The sequence below is a fragment of the Rosa rugosa genome, chromosome 7 (assembly GCF_958449725.1).
Source record: "Rosa rugosa chromosome 7, drRosRugo1.1, whole genome shotgun sequence".
Classification (NCBI taxonomy): Eukaryota; Viridiplantae; Streptophyta; class Magnoliopsida; order Rosales; family Rosaceae; genus Rosa; species Rosa rugosa.
Genome location: NC_084826.1, coordinates 38,913,389 through 38,919,283, shown reverse-complemented (window position 1 = coordinate 38,919,283; position 5,895 = coordinate 38,913,389).

Sequence of the window (5,895 nt, the reverse complement as noted above, 5' to 3'; positions counted from 1 at the left end):
TTATCGAATTAGGAACTCCAGTTACCTGGATTGTAGAATGTGGTGGCGTTGCCCTAAGATAGCTAATGGAGTTAAACCTGCGATACTACAGGTAGAGGACTCTGGACATGTCTCACTTAGTGGTTTTCTGTTTTATGATGTATTTTTATGAGTCGTTGCTGACTTCCTTGAGTTTGATCTGTAAACATGATGCAGCAACCATATCATCATATACTAACCAAGATCAATTCATAATTACACAAACACATGTACTGCAGCTATATATAAATATGCATTCAAGAACATTGCTAATAGAATTAGAAGTTCACCTGCATCCACACTCTTTATCCCATCTAGAATAGTTTGTCCAAGTGAATACATGTTCGACATTAGATCACCAACTCAGCAACACAGCAAGAGAAAAGAATGGTCTTCAACAGCAAAAGTAAATGAAGCCTTCTGCAGCAAATCACCAAGGAAATAATCTTCTGCCTTCTACCACTGTTTAACCTCACTAATGGAAATGAACTGAATGTTTTGGCGTGGTAGAGGCAGGGATTATCTCCTGCTATATATATAGGCAAATCTCAAGATGAACTCAACCCATCAAAGAGTCCAGATAAAGCCTAAAGCTTATCACTTAGGAGACTAAAGTTTATCACATTTGCTTAATGTTAATCAGGTAAGGCTAACTTGAATTTCCAACTCCTAAAGAGAGACATACAATCTCAATAGGTAACTAGATAGAGATAACTCATGTATTTCTTGTTATTTATCTTAAACTAAATCAATTGTTATTTACTTAATGAATATAGATAATGTAAAGTCCACTTAATTCTAACATTCTCCCACTTGGACTCACATTGTCTATATGCCAAAACAATTGAACCATAGATTAAAACAAACAACAACCAAAGTGTGCACTGAAATACAAGGATACTCAGAATTCATTCAGTTTGGTCAAAATGCAGAAACTGATGCAGAACCAAGAATCAATTATGATTATCATAACCATACTGATTAAAGACTACTAACATCAATTGCTGCAATTCACATAAACTCAAAATGTGATAATAATGAGAACAAGAGAATTGTATATCTACCTGCAAGGTCATCTTGTTCTCAGTCCAGCTGCATTGATCTTGTAAGCTCAAGATCACACCAACTAACTCTTTACACCAGTGGACTTGGTAGTCTGATTCTTAACCTGTAAACTCATGCATAGCACAATAGTCCACTTGACAAAACACACAATTTAAAATCCAACAGATTATTCCAGAAAACTAAAATGGTACCATCAAAAGAAATTCATAACTGGAATACCTCATTTTATTAATGACTTGTAAGATAAAGATTACAAGTGGACTGAAAATTGAAAAATAGCTGAATCAAGGAACTGATTACACAAAAATAAATTCAAAATAAAAATTGACTCCCACTGAGCTCAAGCTCTCAAGTCAGATAAAATTCCCATGTTTGTAGCATGTCTCTGAAATGCTGCAACTGTCAATGCTTTTGTAAAGGGGTCTGCAAGCTGAGAATCTGTATCAATGTTCAAAATGCTCACTTCTCCATGCTTCACTCTCTCTCTCACACTATAGTACTTAAGATCAATATGTTTGGAATTGTTCGACCTTTTACTATTCTTGCTAAAGAAAACTGCAGCCTCATTATCACAAAAAATTTTAAGTGCATCTGAAACAATGAAGCTCAAGACTTTGGTATGCAACAGAAAATTTTTAATCCAGATACCTTCACAAACACCTTCATAAATTGCTATAAATTCTGCCTGCATAGTGGAAGTGGATATCAATGACTGTTTCATGGTTTTCCATGCCACAGCCCCACCAGCAAGCATAAATACATAACCACTAGTTGATTTCTTTGTGTCAGGATAATTACCTGCAAAGTCTGAATCTGTAAAACCAGTTAACTCTAAATGTTTTACTTTTCTGTAGACCAACATGTGATTTTTAGTTCTTTGAAGATATCTAAGTACCTTCTTACCAGCAATCCAGTGTTCATGGCTAGGATTAGACTGAAATCTGGATAAAATACCTACTGCAAATGATAAATCAGGTCTAGTACAGACTTGTGCATACATGAGACTGCCTACTAGCCTAGCATAAGGTTTGCTCTCCATTTCAGAATCACTCTTCCCCCCTATTTTGGAACCTTTGGTAAGTTTATCTCCTTTGGACATGGGAACTTCACCAGAAGCACAAGTTTCCATTCCAAATCTTTTCAACACTTTGGAAATGTAATTGTGTTGAGACAAGCCTAGCACACCTTGTGTTCTATCCCTTTGAATCTCAATTCCTAAGACATAGGATGCTTCACCCAAGTCTTTCATATCAAAATTATTTGATAAGAAGGCTTTTGTGTCTTTGAGTAACTTCATGTTAGTGCAAGCCAATAAGATGTCATCTACATACAGTATTAGGAAAATAAAATTATTTCCAACTGTCTTAATGTATACACACTCATCTACAATATTTTCTGTGAAACCAAATTTAGAGATTACTGAATCAAACTTCTTATACCATTGCCTAGAAGCTTGTTTAAGTCCATAAATCGATTTCTTGAGTTTGCACACTAGATTTTCTTTTCCAGATTTTACAAAACCTTCAGGTTGTTTCATGTAGATGACTTCATCTAATTCACCATTCAGAAAGGCTGTTTTCACATCCATCTGATGTAGTTCCATGTTATAATGTGCTACAAGAGCCATTATAATTCTAAATGAGTCTTTAGTGGAAACTGGGGAAAAAGTTTCTGTATAGTCAATACCCTCTTTTTGTGTAAAACCCTTAGCTACTAACCTGGCTTTATGTCTTTCTATATTACCCTTTGCATCCCTTTTGGTCTTAAACACCCATTTACACCCTATAGGTTTGTGGTTTGGATCAGGTTTGACAAGTTCCCAAACTGAGTTTTGACTCATGGATTCTAATTCAGCTTCCATGGCCTTTTTCCATTCCTTAAACTCACTGCTTTCAACAGCTTGTTTAAAGCTTAACGGATCATTGTCTTCTGCAAGATTTTCATCAAGTTCTTGCAGGTACACAATATACTCACTGTCTTGCCCTCCAAAGGTAGGTTTCCTAACTCTTTGGGATCTTCTGGGTGGAGGAATTTCTGCATTTTCAACATTATTTTGCACTGCAGGTTGAATTTGAGGTTCTTGGTTGGCTGGTTCAGCTAAATGGTGTGGTGAAGCAACTGGACTTATGATGTTTTGGTTCGAAACTACATTTTCTGTGGCAGTTGCAGTTAAGTCATGATCTTGTATCAAAGGCAATATCATACTTAAATTCACATTTTCCGTAATTTCCTCAAAATCTGAAGAAAGATCTTCAAAATTTGTGTTACAGAAATTTTCATCCAGAAATTTTGCTTGATTTGTTTCAAAAATTCTAGGTGAATGGTGTGATGCAAAAAATTTATAGCCTTTTGATTTCTCACAATAACCAACAAAATTACAACTCACTGTTTTTGATTCTAGTTTCTGCACTTGTGCATTTGGAATTTTTGCCTCAGCTTTGCACCCCCACACATGGCAGTGATGCAAGCTTGGCTGCCTACCACACCATAACTCGAAAGGTGTTTTATCTACAGATTTACTTGGGGCCCTATTGCAAATGTAATTTGCTGTTCTTAAGGCTTCTCCCCAAAGAAATTTAGGCAGTCCTGAGGTGCACATCATGCTCCTCACCATGTTAAGAAGGGTTCTATTTTTCCTTTCTGCAACCCCATTCTGTTGGGGACTGTATGGAGTTGTATATTGGGCCTTAATGCCTTGTTCTTGCAAGAACAAAGCAAATGGTCCCTTTTGTTGACCTGCCTCAGTATACTTACCATAGAACTCTCCTCCTCTATCAGACCTTACAACTTTAATTTTTCTTTCTAACTGCAGTTCTACTTCAGTTTTAAAAATTTTAAAAGCTTGAAGTGAATGTGCTTTTTCTGATAATAACTGAACATGGCAATACCTAGAATAATCATCTATAAATGTAATGAAATACACATTACCACAAATAGTCTTATGCTTGAAAGGACCACAAACATCAGTGTGTATGAGTTCTAAAAGGTTTTGACTTCTTGTTGCTTTAAGTTTTCTGAAATTTGTCAACTTTCCTTTATAGCACTCAATACATTCTTCAAGATCAGAAAAGTTCAATTCTGGTAAGATTTTGTTTTTCTCAAGTACTTTAAGTCTCTCTTTTGATATATGACCTAATCTTCTGTGCCATAAATATGCAGATTTTTCATTGAATAAAGATCTCTTAACACCTGCAACAGTGTTATTTCTTAATGTGTTTTGATTATTTTCAATCAACATAATATCCTGTTTAGGAACAGAACAGTTTAATTGCAAATAATTGTTCATAATAACACCTGAACCAAGATATGAAGAACCTTGATAAATCTTTATTCCATCATAATCAATAAAAAGTCTACATCCAGAAACCTTAACCAAAAGAGAAACAGAAAGCAAATTCCTTTTCATAGAAGGAATATAATAAACACTATCTAGAATCAAAAATTTTCCTAATCCTAAATCTAGCTTCAAGGTTCCAATTGCTTTCACAGCTACCCTCATCCCATTGCCTACACAGACATGGACCTCATCACTCCTTGGCACCCTCCTGTTTGTTAAACCCTGCAAGGAATTCGTAATGTGTATAGGTGAGCCTGAGTCTATCCAATAAGAATGTGGTTCTACATTTATAAAATTAACTTCTAAGGAGAAAACTGAATTTTGAACTAACTTACCCTTCTTAATCATCCAAGCTTTGAACCCGCTGCACTCTTTCTTCATGTGTCCAACCTTCTTGCAGAAGTAACACTTAAACTTGAATGGCTTTGCAGCCTTTGAGTCTGCAGGTTTTCCAGAAACTTTAGTATTGGTTGTCTTCTTCAGCTTAAGCTTGTTCTGTTTCTTCCACTTGGGTTTTTCAACCAAGTTCACTGCTTTAGTGGGTTCTTTCTCCTTCTTAACTCTATCCTCTTCATCCACACAAATTGAAATAAGTTTGTTGAGGTCCCATTTAGACTCAGTTGCATTATAGGAGGTTCTGAGGTTACTATAGTCACTTGGCAAGGAAAACAGTGCTACATGAACAACCTGTTCATCATTAACTCCCATCCCCATGTCCCTCAACCTAGCATTGATCTCTATCAGCTCCATAATATGTTCTCTCACACTCCCACTTCCAGAAAATTTCAGCTCATTGAACCTCTTAGAGAGCCTAGCTGCTTCAGCTTTATGACTTTCCCTGTATTTGTCAGCAATAGCTTCCAAAAAGTCCATAGCTAGGTCTGGTTCTACTATTGACCCTCTAACAGTGTTGGACATTGTGCTCCTAATTACATTCTTGGCCTTCCTGTTGCATTGGTACCACTCCTTGTAGTACTTCCTATCCTCTTCAGTGCTGTCTGTGTCCAGCTCAAGTGGCTGTTCTTCAATCAGACAGAGGTCCATATTTTGGTGCATGGAAAGGTAAAACTCTACTTGATTTCTCCAGGTCTTATAATTCCACCCATTAAGCAATTGGATCTGACCTAAGGTCACCACAGAGAGTCCTAAACAAAAAGAAAATAATTTTTGTGTAAGTTCCTTGTTTGTGTGTTTAAAGTTACTTAAAAGTTTTATGTAACCATGTACTGTTTCAAGAAAAACAAAACATACAAATAGCTGCAATCACAAAACGCAGTCATAACATAAAACAAAATTCCCATAACTGAAATCATTGTTAAGCAGCACCTTTGTGGCAGAAGACATAACATGCTTAAGTTCTAAATCATTACACTATATTCAGTAGATTCCAGTTATTCAAGGAAACAATCAACATCTTTGGATAGAGAAAAGTTTCAATGCATCGAAATAGGAATCTAGAGTTTACATGTAATGCT